Genomic DNA, 16,584 nt, shown 5'->3' with positions numbered 1-16,584 from the left:
ATTATATTTAAAATTTGAGTTAAATTGTATTATATATTATTATAATTATGTTTTAATAATTAAATGTGTTATATATATATTTAAAATTTGAGTTAAATAAATATCATATATTTTTTATTTTATTATTTTTATTATATATTATTATAATTATGTTTTAATAATTAAATGTGTTATATATATAGAGAGAGATAGATAGATATTTTTTTTCATGGAATATAATATATAATAATGAGTAGTATATATATTATTATTTTATTTTGAATAAGTTAAAATGTTTACATTACAATATATTAACCTTTTCATTTAATTTTTTTTATTTTATTTATTTAGATATTATACCATCCACACATATATAACCAATCACTTAGATTTCCTTTTAACACTGATCTATCAAACTCTAAGATGGATAAGATGGATGTAATCCCTTGAGATGGAGACCTCTTACATTAAAAAATATTAATATTTTTATTTAATTTATTTGTTTATTTAGACATTATGTTACAACATATGTACCATACTAGGCTCGTTTGTAGTTATAGAGTTAAATTGGAACTAGGTTGGTTTAATTTCACCCTTAAAATATACTATACTATATTCCACATGAATTGGTCATAAATACCATATTTTTATTATTATTTTATTTTATTGGTTTATTTTTGTTTGGTTATTTTTACTTTCACTTTTTTAAAAATTTGGACCATTTCTCGATTTGTGCATGTCATCCTTGGGCAGGGGCCATGCTAATCTTCTCTGTATCGTTCCAATTTTATCGTATGTCTCCGAAGAGACTACTTTCACTTTTTATTAGTGGACATGGGTTGGTTTAATTTCACCCTTTAAATATATTATATTCCACATGAATTGATTATAAATACCATAATCTTATTATTGTTTATTTTTATTTTGTTATACTTATTTTCAATTTTTATTTTATTTTGACTTTCAAAACAAAAGGGGCATAGAGTATGTATTCCTTAGTAGACTTAGCAATTAAGTGGAGTTCTTAATATCATATTTTTATTTTATTAATTTTACTTTCATTTTTTATTTTATTTTGAGTTACATAAAATGTTTACATCAAATTATATTAATCTCTTCATTTATTTTTTTATTTTATTTATTTTTATATACATTATGTTACACTCTCTCTATATATATATTTATAGTTATTATTTTCTTAATTACATATTTTATATTTTAAATTTTAATAAAACACACAATAATAAATATTCCAATTTAATTTAATTTATTATTATGTTTTAATAATTAAATGTTATATATATATATTTTAAATATAATAATAATTAATAATTATATTGGTTTATTTTTATAATTAATAAAGTTGAAAGAAGTTGTAAATCTATATATATATATATATATATATAATTATATTAAGTTGGTATATTTATATGTTTTTAAAATAATAATAATATTATTTAACTATTGTTTAAAAACCATTTTAATATATTGAAGTTAAAGTTACATTTTAAATAAACTAAAATGCATTATATAGAAAGCTCCTCTCGGTTTGGAGATGTAAAATCTCTACTAACAGGGTCAACCACGTGAAGGTGAGAGCTTATATGACCCCAAAAAATGGTCCATCATTGGCATGGGACTAACCACTGACGCACCCACACAATCCATTGCCAATGAGGCACAACCACACACATGCATACATGCACACAACAAACATAGGGTGCACACTAACATACATATACCCACAAACATTACATATTGACCCACAAGGTGACATGTTCACACACATCACACTATGAACTTTAGAATTAACATTATTTTCTACATGTGATTAAGATTGAGCATAAAAATCATAAAAATTATGATGTTGAAAATTACATTTATTTTATAAGTTAATTAGTATGATATTAAAATTAATAAGTATTTATTCTCATTATTATATTTAAATAAATAATTATCATTAACAAAATTTTAGAGTAATTTATTTATTATATTGATTTTATTATTAAATAATTAATTAATGTGTTATTATAAATTGATGCTATTATAAATATTATGTTATTATTTTTTTAAGGGATTTGAAACTTGAGTCTCATGGTTTGCATAATCCTTTATAACATGGCAATGATTAATCAAATTGTATCCTGTGGGATAATGTTATGTATTTTTTAATGTTATTGTAATATGTATAATATTTTTCATAATTGACAAATTAATATTATTAATATTTAAAATTTTAATAGAAAAAATAATAAAAAATATAAAACAAAACAATGAAAAATTGATTAAAAAATAAAATAAAAATTTAAAGTAAAAAAATAATAATATATAAATTAATAATAATAATATTAATAATAATAGAAGCATTTTCATAAATATTTAAATTAATATATTTGTAAGTTAATATTACAAATAATATATTTATATATAATAATAATAATAATATATTTATAATTATGATTATATAAAAAATTAAAAAAAAATATATTCAAACAAATTACATTTATACTCATATATCTACAAGTAAATAATACATATAAAAATATAACAAAAAAATTCATACACACATAAAGAATATATCTATACTTATACAAAGAATACAATTAAACAAGACACATACAAATGTAGCAAAGAATAGATTCATGCACAAATAATACTTTCATACACATACAAAGAATGCAATTAAACCAGACACATATAAAGAATACATTCAACAAATGTAGCAAAGAATAGTTTGGTACACACAAATAATACTTTCACACACAAACAAAGAATACAATTAAACAAGACATGTACAAATTTAGCAAAGAAAAAATTCATACACACATAAAGAATACATTCATACACATACAAAGAATACAAGTAAACAAGACACATAAAAATGTAGCAAAGAATAGATTCATACACACATAAATGATAGATTCATATACATACAAAGAGTACAAGTATTAATAAGACACATACAAATATAGCAAAGAGTAGATTCATACACACATAAAGGACACATTCATAGGCATACAAAGAATACAAGTGAACAAAACACATACAAATGTAGCAAAGGGTAGATTCATACATACATAAACAATATATTCATACCCATACAAAGAATACAATTAAACAAGACATATACAAATGTAGCAAAGAATGGATTCATACACACATAAAGGACACAGTCATACACATACAAAGAATACAAGTAAATAATGTACATACAAGTATTGAAAATAATACATTCATAAACATGGAAGAATAAACACTCCAAAGAAGTACATACAAGTAATGCAAACACTCTCAATAATACATTCACACACATCATATAGAAGTATAATATATTCATACACATACAAAGAATACAATTAAACAAGACACATACAAATGTAGCAAAGAATGGATTCATACACACATAAAGGACACATTCATACACATACAAAGAATACAAGTGTTAATAAGACATATACAAATATAGCAAAGAGTAGATTAATACACACATAAAGGACACATTCATACACATACAAAGAATACAAGTGAACAAAGCACATACAAATGTAGCAAAGGGTAGATTCATACATACATAAACAATATATTCATACCCATACAAAGAATACAATTAAACAAGACACATACAAATGTAGCAAAGAATGGATTCATACACACATAAAGGACACATTCATACACATACAAAGAATACAAGTAAATAATACACATACAAATACTAAAAATAATACAGTCATAAACATAGAAGAATAAACACTCCAAAGAAGTACATACAACTAATGCAAACACTCTCAATAATACATTCACACACATCATATAGAAGTATAATATATCCATACACATACAAAGAATACAATTAAACAACACAGAATAGATTCATACCCACATAAATGATAGATTCATACACATACACACAATACAAATATTAATAACAAATATAGCAAAGAGTAGATTCATACACACATAAAGGACACATTCATACGCATACAAAGAATACAAAGAATACAAGTGAACAAAACACATACAAATGTAGCAAAGGGTAGATTCATACATACATAAAGAATATATTCATACCCATACAAAGAATACAATTAAACAAGACACATACAAATGTAGCAAAGAATGGATTCATACACACATAAAGGACACATTCATATACATACAAAGAATACAAGTGAACAAAACACATACAAATGTAGCAAATGATAGATTCATACATACATAAAGAATATATTCATACCCATACAAAGAATACAATTAAACAAGACACATACAAATGTAGCAAAGAATGGATTCATACACACATAAAGGACACATTCATACACATACAAAGAATACAAGTAAATAATACACATACAAATATTGAAAATAATACAGTCATAAACATAGAAGAATAAACACTCCAAAGAAGTACATACAACTAATGCAAACACTCTCAATAATACATTCACACACATCATATAGAAGTATAATATATTCATACACATACAAAGAATACAATTAAACAACACACATACAAATGTAGCAAAGAATGGATTCATACACACATAAAGGACAACATACAAAGAATACAAGTAAACAAAAAACATACAAATGTAGCAAATAGTAAATTCATACATACATAAATATTATATTGATACACATACAAAGGATATAATTAAATAATACACATACAAATGTAACAAAAAATAGTTTCATACACATATAAAGAATACAAATAAATAATACACATAGATAACAAATAGACCTAAATAATACATTCATATACATACAGAACAAAGAGACCTAAAATATTCATACATTATAACCCAAATAAGAGACATATATATAAGCAAGCGTTCAAAAATATATCTACTATATATAAATAATAAAACCAATATACAAACATTTATTCAAATATATAATAGAAACATTTAAATATTTATAAACACTCTAAATAATATATTCATTAATATTTAATTTAAATTTATAAGAATATCAATGTAGATATTAAATTATATATATGCAAATATTAAATTATATATAAATATATGAAAGGAAGGAAAAAATATAATATAAATGTCTTAATAATATAATTATAATAAAAAATCTATAATTAAACCAATTTAAAAAAAATAAAAAAAATCAAAATCAAAATAAAAGCTTAGAAAAATCAAAACCCCCCAAAAATTAGAAATTAGAAATTATATATAAATATAGGTTACAATTGTTAAATAATTTATGTGAATGAGTTATTTTTCCATTTGTGTGTATATAGAAGATGTGTAAAATATTGAAAAAATGCTAAGTCATTTGTATGTATGTTGGGAAGTTGTTTAAAACATATTTATAAATTATTATTATAATAAAAAAAGAAAAATATTTGCCTTTGAGCATATTGGAGTTACCATAAACTAAATATCATGAAAACCATGAGCACAAGGAACACAACTCAAAGGAGGGTTACAATTTAACCTTCCTAAGAGCCTTTTGGAGGGGTTGAATTCCCCTCCACAAAAAATAAAGCCTACTCCTTTTATTAATGGTAGTTTGTGTTCATGTACATTCTTTGATGGGCCCATCTAAACAAAAAAAATATAAAATATAAATTGTTCTAATTCCAACATTACAAAACATAAAAATAGATAATGTCTTCAGCCATCAACTTGATATTGATAAATTTTCTGCAACATACAACATTGAAATGATATTGTTAGTATACAAACCTTTCATAACAACTTGTAACATAATTAAATGCACAATTCATAAAGGATATATATATATATATATCTATATCTATATATATATATATATATATATATGACAAACATTGACAAAAAAATATTAATATAATATTATTATGCAAAACTATACATGTATGATATAATTTACCAATTTAATATAATGACAATTAAATTTAAGGAAGAAGGAATATGACTTGCATAACACTTGTTCAACCATTTGAAAGTGGTTTGAGTAAAAAGATCTTTGAAATAATAATTAATTATTTTTATTAGTGCAAATCCAGGAGGCAAGAGTGCCATGCTGAAGATGAAGGAGCATCTACAAATTAAAGAAAGCCTAGAGATGCAAGTTTAGTGTAGAGTGTGAAGTGAAAGTGAGTGACAAGAAGTGCACTACAATGAATATCTCCATAACAAGAAGTTAGTGATTTCAAATGAAGTGCAAGAATGATGTGTAATGTGGGAGGGGTTTGCAATGATGTGTGAAAGTGGTGATGAAAGCATATAATAAAATTTTCTATTAAAACACTACTATGATTTAGGGTAAAATAAAGGAAATGTTTAAAATTTCTATGACAGGAGTGAACCAAACTCAATGGCCTAACTCATTTACTTTTAGCCTAACTCATTTACTTTTAGCCTAACTATTTACTTTACTCCTTGATCAAGGGAACTAAAATTAACTACGGGAAAGAATTCCTTATTAATCAGATGTCGGTCTCTGTGGCTTGAAAGAAAACAAGTTTGATGGAATCACATGGATCAGAATACTTTCCCATCCAGCAGTACTGATCAAGATCAACTAGACTTGGGATCAACTACGGGTCGAGGCAAGCACATCTGAAAGCCACTTCCTAAAATTTATAAGTGGTCTTCTAAGAGGTTAATCTATACAATTCACTTGAAACACTTAGCCTGAACCTGTTAGGCTTTTCTTGGTTTCAATAGCATGCGCAAGACGATAATGGCATCAACAATAATGAGTAATGAATTTATGTTAAAATAAAATAATATTAAAATGTGAAAGTAAAGCCACTTCCTAAAATTTATAAGTGGTCTTCTAAGAGGTTAATCTATACAATTCACTTGAAACACTTAGCCTGAACCTGTTAGGCTTTTCTTGGTTTCAATAGCATGCGCAAGACGATAATGGCATCAACAATAATGAGTAATGAATTTATGTTAAAATAAAATAATATTAAAATGTGAAAGTAAAGCCACTTCCTAAAATTTATAAGTGGTCTTCTAAGAGGTTAATCTATACAATTCACTTGAAACACTTAGCCTGAACCTGTTAGGCTTTTCTTGGTTTCAATAGCATGCGCAAGACGATAATGGCATCAATAATAATGAGTAATGAATTTATGTTAAAATAAAATAATATTAAAATGTGAAAGTAAAGCCACTTCCTAAAATTTATAAGTGGTCTTCTAAGAGGTTAATCTATACAATTCACTTGAAACACTTAGCCTGAACCTGTTAGGCTTTTCTTGGTTTCAATAGCATGCGCAAGACGATAATGGCATCAACAATAATGAGTAATGAATTTATGTTAAAATAAAATAATATTAAAATTTGAAAGTAAGGGATTAGATGACAACGATTCAAATCGAATCCAGGCCAGAGGGAAACTCTTTTGTAAAGAGAACAGAGCTATCTAGATTTTCTCTAAATCTATGAATTTATTCTTATTGAAACAGATCACGCAAAACCCTAAATGACTTCCCGAGGGACAAAATTAGAATGGAATGATGCATTTCTCTCAGCCTCGGGCGGATTTTCCTTCATGGGCATCGATGCCTCTTTTCAAAAGAGAAGCACTTTATTATTTGTATTTATTAGGTTTTCAAAATGTTCAAATTACTGATAACTTTCCCACCTGAGTTCCAGTACTATGATATGAATGTGTTGAAAAATGAACACTGTTAAATTATAAAATGACCAGAACAGAGGAGACCGTTTGCTAAAGATCCGATGACACCAGTATAAAGTCATGGACAGAGAGAAGTGTCCCAGATTTACAGAGCTATTCTCTTCTTTTACAAAGATATAATATCATTAATTTTAGTAATACCTAAATCAAGGCATTTAGCATTAAGAACTCGCATCAAGATGCCTGGAAAATAAGATATATCGAAAAATAAGACAGATCTGGTTGGATGCATAGAAATCTCAACGACTAACTTCAACATCAACTGATTTCGACATTGCAATTTACACAGAATCTACTGAAGACTTCCTCCCCATGATAAAAAACCTGAAGTTGAGAAAAGACCAACAAAAGTAATTTCACTGTGCTTCCTTAACAGATTCCCTAGAATTGGCTCTGTAGCTAGCTAGCTATGCGCCTAGAATTGGATCTGCATCTGTGGGCTATTCATCTAGCTATGTAGGATGTGTAGCTAGGGCAACGGAGATAATAAGTGTTTAAAGTAGCCAATACTTGTTTCTTAATTTTAATATTTGTACATCTAAAGATAATTCTGATTTGTACATCTAACGATAATTCTTTTTTACCAAGTATTAATCTTTCAGTCCAACAACTTTGAAGGAAGGGTCCAACAACATAGAATTGACTAGAATTGGCTTTCGAATTGCAAAATCAATAGAAAGGGTTGGGTCTAGATCTGTCTCTGTAGGGTCTTGCCCTGTAAGGTTGGCAATAAGGGTAATGAACCACCTTCCTGCTTAATCTACCCCGCATAATATACTGCTTAAGAAGATTGTTGAACTCATATGAGTCGTGATGGTTAAAATAAATAGATAGACCAATTCATCACTGAAACTAATTTTGATCTTTTAAATATGTGAAAGTCATGATTGGATCTAAGCTCTGCTCCAGGGCAGATGAAATAAACAATCAGATGACATGCAGATGAAAGGCTTACTGTCCTTGGTCGAAGTGGATAAAGAATCCCACGGTCTATTGGCACACTTGTACCAAAACTCCCCTATAATCTTAAGTGTTTTTTATTATAATGGTAGCATAAACTTATATCAGCTTTTTCTTTTCATTCATAATACAATACTGGAAATCTCAGTAGGGATAAAGATTCGTGGAAAGACCGCTAAGGCCAAAGAATATTATTATACCATTACTCCTCTGTTTGGCAGGTCCAAAGTTGCCGAGATATAAAGCCACAGGCTGCTATCCAAGGAATGAAACTAAAACCTCGGCGCCGACTAGGGCTATATCGTCTAACAAACACTCAGTGTAGTGTAGATATAACAGTAGACATATAACGAATCAGATATACATGGACACAGACACAGATTTCAGGGAAAAATTCAAAAAAACAGAAAAGAGGTCACCGGTTTCATCTTAAAAAGCATGTTATAGATCATTAAGTGAATTCAATAACATAAAACCCAACACATAATAGATGGATATTTGAATTAGAAAATGATTGGAATTCAAATTCCTGGTTCTGGTTCAAGTTCTTCAGCATTCATTTCAGATTCAACAATTTACTGAAAGAAATGACCTCTATATATGCTCTCTATATAATATAGGTGGTGCTCACCTAGAAGCTCTGGAATAGGTAACTCCGAGACTGGAATTACTCGATCAATCTGGAGCATCCGGCTCTCTAAAGACTCAGAAAATCATAAGCATCAGGATCTCAATAAACAGGGGCTAGGGATATAGATTACTCTTTGGGGATTTATAGATTACTCAAATTGCATAATCTGGATCTCAATAAACAGGGGTTAGCGATATGTGTAACTATGTGAAGGGCCAACTGTAAGGGCATGGAGAGGACCTTATGCTAATGCTGTGTTCCTATGGATGCTATGGGATCCTAATGCTGTGTTCCTATGGATGCTATGGATCCCATGACTGGGTACGTGGTAGCATATCTCTCTGTTCAATTTTGAATTTAGATTAAGTTCATTTAAGTTTGAATGGTTTAAACCCTAGAAAATAAATAGCTGTGGTAATTTATGCAGGGTATATGTTTTCCTCTTTCTAAAATAAATGACTAAACCTCTACAAATCTTTACCCTAATACTAACCTTGCTTCGAAGAAATCTTTCTTTTGCAGTTGAAACTATGGAAACGGGTGGTTGCAAACTCCTCATCCACTGTTGCAAAAATGCTGAAAGCGCTGCACTAGCTCCTGTATATAAAATCCCAGCTCATCAAAAAAGAACAGAAAAAAAAGCCATGAATAAATTTAAAAATAATTGAAGAAAATAGACATGAATACCAACTCACTTGAAATCAAGTTAGCCTTCAACCACCGATACATATTCTCCTCAGCCATTACTTTCTCTCTCAGTTAACACAAATCCAGACACATAACACAAACATTTGCGCGCACATAACACAGACAACTACACAACACACTTTGCAAACATACAACGACACTACACAACAGGGTACAGTACATTTATGGAGCGCTCCATAAGACAAACACATTAATGCATACGACACCACAGGGTACATCATAGTGCTTGAGAGAGAAAGAATGAACATAGAAACGCAATTTGTGAGGTCCTCTCATTCACCAAGCCACGACTATATAATCACTCAACTCATCCCTGAAACGGCAAGCCGAGTGTCAGGCTTTTATGGAGCGTTACCTAGCTTTTTACTACGGAATCATATTAAAATCTTAAAACCATCTTTTAATTACCATTTCTCCTTAAACCCGTCTTTTAATTACCATTTCTCCTTAAACCCGTCTTTTAATTGCCATTTAAAAGTTGCGCTTTCATATGCTTGCCATTTAAAAGTTGCGCTTTCATATGCTTTCAAGTTTGATTTTAAATGATATGTTTGAAAACCGCCCTTTTATGCGTTTTCAATTTTGTTTTTAATGAAAAAACATTATTTCACGTTTGTCAATATATGATATTAACCATTTTAACTTAAATATTATCACATATAAAATATCATAATAAAATCAAATAATATTTAAATAATAAAGTTGTCATATGCTTTCAAGTTTGTTTTTAAATAATATTTTTGAAAACCGCTATTTCATGTGTTTTCAATTTTGTTTTTTTATTGTTTTAAATGAAACTTGAACTTTTAACTTAAATATTATTTCAAAAAAAAGTCTATATGCTACAATGTAATATCTAACTTTAATATCATATATAAAATTAAATTAATTTTAAGAAAATTATATGTAATATCTAACTTTAATATCATATATAAAATTAAATTAATTTTAAGAAAATTATAAAACATCAAAAGTATTTTAAAAAACTAAATAATTTCAAAAGAGTGATTCATTCATTTATAAGGGAGTATTCTCATCCTTGCTGTACATTTTAGTGTTTAAGATTTTAGATCTTATACCAAAACTAAAATGATCTTAACTTAAATAGTATTTACTAAAAAAACCAACTCAAAATAAAATTATGTATTTTATAATAACATCTATTATGAATCTCATATATACAATTAAAAAATAATCTCGAGAGAAGTAAACTTTATTAAAATTATAAAACATCAAAATTATTTAAAAAAACTTTAAAAAAATAGAATTAGTATAATTTTCATTTGGATTAACTTAGTATTAATTTTTTGGAAATTGAATGATAAATGGTTTTGATAAAGTATATGTAACTTATCTTGATATAAGTATTTATATATGTAGATCTTTACTTTTAATTGGATTAGTTTGGATGATTGCAAAATTTATTTTTATTTTCTTTTTTTACATTTCAATTTTACTTATTGCATATTTTATTTTTGTGAGTGGACTCATGCTAATAAAGTACTTACAATCACATTTTTCTTTAAATGCTTTGAAATATGACAAAATATTTCCAAACATTTAATTATTATCAGTCCAAAACATTTTACAATTAAAAAAATCTTAAATGGCTAGTTCTAGTATGATAAATCTTTTAAATTTTTACTATAAACATTCCAATAAAGAAAGAAAATCTCATAAATATTTATTTAGAAGAAAAAGTATAAAAATCCTATTAAGATGATAAATGATTAATTATTGTGTTTGTTTATTTTAGTATCTCTTTTCTTACTTGCTCTCAATTTCATATTAGTATTGAAAATCCTTATTCAATGAACATTGATAAAAATAATAATCCTTTTATTATTATAATAGTTAATTATTTTAAAATAATTAAATTAATTTATAAATAATTTTAAAACTCAACGAGTCAATTTAATTTGTTATAAATTTATTGCATACTATATTTATTAGTGATTTATGTTTACCTTATTTTATTTCATAAATTCAAAAGTAAAATTATATTAAGTTTTTACTAATATTTTTCTTTATCTTCATCGATATAATTGTTCCCATAATAAAGGTGGGTGGTGGAGATATTTGGGAAATGTATGATTTTTTTTTTCCTAATTATCTCCCCTTAATCCCATTCCCATCCTCATGAGTTTTCCCTAATATCTTACTTCCATCTTTGCTTTCATAATAAAGTTGGAGATGTGGGAAAATAGTGACAAAAATAATGATTCTCCTATCAATATAATTAATTCTAAAATAATTAAACTTATATATAAAGAGTTTTATAACCCAATCAACTAATTCAACTCATTATAATTTTCTATGATGGTATATTCACTAGTGATTATTCTTACAATATCTTATTTCATAGAATTAAAGGTTGGGCTATATTAAGATTTCCCTAGTATCTCCCCCCATCCTCACTCTCATAATATTCCTCCACCATCACCCTCATAATGAGAGTGGAGGTTGGGAGAGATATTAATTATGAGGATGAGGATGGTTCTCTAGGGAGGCATTATGGAAATCTTAATATGGTGGAGGGTGTGGGGATAGGGGGAGATATTAGGGAAAACACATTAAGTGGGGGTGAGGAAAGTTATTAAGGAAAACTTAATATGAATGGGGGTGTGGGGTTGGGAGGACATATTAAGGGAAACTTATTACCCTCATAATGAGGGTGGGGTTGGGGGCAGATATTAAGGAAAACTTATTACCCTCATAATGAGGGTGTGGATGGGGAGATATTAGGGAGAACTTATTATGAGGGTGGAGATGGGTGCAATTATTAATTAGGAGGATAGGGTTGGAGGAGATATTAAACAAAGATTATTAAGTGATTTTGGGGGGAGATATTGGGGAAACCTAAATATGTGGGGGGAATATATTAGGGAAAAATTATTACCCTCATAATAAGTTTGGAATTGGTGGTGGGTATTAATTATGAGAGTGAAGTTGGGAAAACATAATATGAGGTGACAAAGAGACATATTAGTGAAAACTTATTAGGTGAAGGTTGGGGGGCATATTATTTCCCTCATAAAGGTGTGGAGTTGAAGGGAGTTTTAGAGAAAACTTTAGGGGGTGGGAGTATATATTAGGGAAAACTTAATACCTTTTCCTTAATATCTTCCATTTCCCCATAGCCTCCTCATATTAAAGTTTTCTTAATATATATCCTCATACTCACCCTAATTATGAATTTTCTCTAATATCATCCCCCAACCCCATATTCCCCCAATATTACATTTTACCTAACATCTACCCATACCCACACAATATCCTCATATTAAGTTTCCCTAATGTCTCCCCTACCCTCTCCCTCATTGTAGTTATGATTTTTCCTTAGTATGCCCCCCCAATCCTACACTTGCTCATATCAAATTTTGTTAATTTTTCTTTAATATTTTACTCAACCAAACCCTCATAATGTATTTCTTTTCACACATCACATTGTGATATAATATTTTATTATGTATGTTATTCTAATTTATCATTTATTTATAAAATATTTCCATTATTGATAATAATATTACTATCTATTAAGATTCAAATATACAATATCATATCAACATATTTATAAATCTAAAGTACACAAAAAATAATAAATATAATTATTAATTTTTTAATAATAATAATAATTTAAATTTAATGTCACAACCAAGCTTGACAACAAATTGGTGTATGATGCCCTTTTGATTGTGGGAAAATGGACTTGCCTCAACACAATGATTTGTCTGCTAAAGTTTATGAAGGTCTACATACATATTTATTAAATATCTTTATATTAATAAATGTATGAAAATTATTATTGTAATCTTTTCTAATATTATTATATTATTAATCTAAACATATATAACATATTCATATTAATATGTAACAATATTTTAATAACTATAGCCCATGGGGGCTCCCCTATGGGGGTGTGTATCGAGGAGATTGATGGACTTGGTGGTTGTGCCTCCCACCTCACAGAGGGGATTACATTAAATGGAAGGGGTGGTGTGGCCACCCCCATGCATGTAGAAGCATGTGAGTATACTGCATCTCATCAACCATGATAAGTAACATTTGGAGGAGGAAAGGGGGGTGGTATGTCCCTCTAAGAAGCATTATCCCAGGGAAAAAACTTGAAGCCCCCGGAAAAGAGGTTTGGCCCACCTTTTGGGAGAAATCTAGGTTAGTTGGAGGCAACTAGTAAAAAATAATATGGGAGTATAATTGCTTGGCATCATTGAGAGTGACTTTGGAGGGAAAGTATATGAGAGTGAAGCTCTATGTAAGTTGTGTAAGGGAAAATTGGGCGTTGGTTCTATGCAACTCAAGGCTAAGGAAGTATGTTGGGAGTTCATACCATATTTTAGTTGCACACCACTGCCTTTTAGTTCCTCTCATTGTAATTGGTACGTAGGGACCTTTGTAAGTCTCCCCTTGATGCACAAAGGTCACTGCATCTTGGGTGAATCCTAAGCCTTCTTATATTTATAATTTAGTTACTATTATTTTACTTGGCTTCGACTATTTGATTTTGGTGTTGGATTTTCATATGGGTTTGGTCGTTGTCTCATTTGCGTAGTTGTAGTAGTGGGACTATATCCATGTATTGTGGTAGCTTTTCTTTGACTTTTTCGAAACCCTACATGTGCGAGTGTTGTTTTAATATGTATTGCTATATTTTCCCACTTTGGAGTTGGGTATGGATCCTTTTGGGTTTCATCATCCCACTCATAAAAAATTGTGACTTTTCCTTATCTTTTCATTCAAATTTTTGTTCTTGGCCATTAATGTGTTGATTCTAGAAGGATATGCTTGTTTGACTATATGCAGTGCCAACATATGAGAAGTAGGCGGGGGGGAGGAAATGATCGGATTTAAACAGGAACACAACAAAATACAGAGATAACCATATACACAGAGATGCAGCGGAAATACTACTTCATTTCATTAATGTAAAATACTAAAATATGCTTACAAACAGAAATGGAAATAAACCAGCTAGGGCGATGGTAGCTTATCTCTGAGAAGAGATGTGGTGGCTACATGCCTCTGAACTGTGTTACAAAGAGGCTCGAAGGCCTATTTATTGTTGAGAAACAATGGAAAATCCTAAGCATCCAAAAACCTAACCCTAGAAGATGAAACGCCAAACTGTGGGCCCCGTTTGGGTAAATTGGTACATCAACTTCATGGGGTCATAACTTTGGTATACGATCTCCGTTTGACGTGCACAGTATCTCGTTAGAAATATCTATCCGAGAACTACAAATTTGGGAAGAGCAACATGGGTCCATGGACCCATGTTGCTCCCATTTTTCCCAAAAAATGTCGTTTAGGGCCTTAAAATGGCTCTAGAAGTTCAGGACCCGAAAAACTGCTAAAAATAGTAAACCGTGCTACAATTAAGGAAACTGAAAAGCTGAAAGAAACAATGGTGGGGGTCCAAGTGGACTTGGTAGGTGGCCACCAATATCCACCTAGATCAGGAAAACACCCACACGGTTGAGACTAAGCCCAATACTAAAACCTTTCATTTAGTTGTAGCCCCAGAAACCCATAATGAAATTCAACAATTAGAAACCCTAACAACTAGAGGTAGGTATTCCTTCTAAAATTCAAAGATATTTAGATGAAATTGGGTAGTGGTTTCCTAACCCTAGTCATACCAAGGGAAGGGAAAATAAGTACTTCAATGAATTATCATAATACTAGCAAATGAAAACCTTATTCGGAAGGGTCCTTAGTGAAAATAAAGCTCACAAATATAATTACTTGCAAGTCTTAAGGATGTCAAACATATCCAGAGAAGCCAGCGGATCTATCTTGATAAAAGGGATGTTTAGTGGCGGTCCCTGGTATTAGACCAAGAATGGTTCAACTCCCAAGGGCTCCTCAACTCAAATTATCAACCGGAGGTTCGTACAAACTTAGAGGCGATATTGCTATATGCACAACAGATTGGATTCCACTCATGACACCCCTAGTCATGACATTAGATCAAGAGACCATTCCCCCTACTGAATTAAAATGAAAGCTTGTTGATAAAGGTTCAATTGAAAACTAATTCTAGCTATCAAAGTGGAAATTCCATTGACTCAACTTGTAGATGCTAAATAATTGATTCATGAAAGGAAAAAGGCTAATCTACTTGCAGAAAGAAAGCTATTTTATCTTGCAAAATTCATAAAACTACCAAATTTACTTACATAAAGGAAGATACTTTATCTTGCATAATTCATCAAGCTACCAATCATAATTGCATGTACCATCTACCTAGTTCACACTTTCTTGTAAATCAGTAACCTATCTGCATCATACTTGTGATAAAAAACTAACTCTACTTTGTTTTTGCAGTGAAGAAAAGGAATGGTTGGAGTGGCCTAGGAGCTTCCCCTGATCATCAACTCATAGCTAGGGATGATTATTCATCTTGAATGAGTCTAAGTTGCAGTGGGGATCAAAACAGATAAATGAAAGTGGTGCTACAAGATTGCTACAAGTGGCTACTACAGGAGGTCTTGTATTACTACAACAGGTCTTGTAATACTACAAGAGGGCTTGTAATGATACAAGAGAGATGACAAGTGGATTTTTAGGATGAGAATGATGTATTGAGGGTATGGAGAGGTAGATGGAGGTTGAAGCAAATGACGGGAGTTTGGGTT

At 29.4% G+C, this 16,584-nt stretch overlaps 1 non-coding gene across 1 annotated transcript; it reads right to left on the bottom strand.

Moving 5' to 3' along the window:
• Positions 1-686: 686 nt before the first annotated feature.
• Positions 687-789, bottom strand: LOC149177581 (U6 spliceosomal RNA). Its single transcript, XR_016258944.1, has one exon. It is a non-coding gene; the product is annotated as a U6 spliceosomal RNA (small nuclear RNA).
• Between the last annotated feature and the right edge of the window lie 15,795 nt (positions 790-16,584).

The sequence above is a fragment of the Pinus tabuliformis genome, chromosome 4_1 (genome assembly GCF_031772625.1).
Source record: "Pinus tabuliformis cultivar Carrire ecotype Pingquan chromosome 4_1, CPIR1, whole genome shotgun sequence".
Classification (NCBI taxonomy): Eukaryota; Viridiplantae; Streptophyta; class Pinopsida; order Pinales; family Pinaceae; genus Pinus; species Pinus tabuliformis.
Note: the sequence above shows the minus strand (reverse complement) of the source record. Positions and strands in the feature narration are given on the sequence as shown.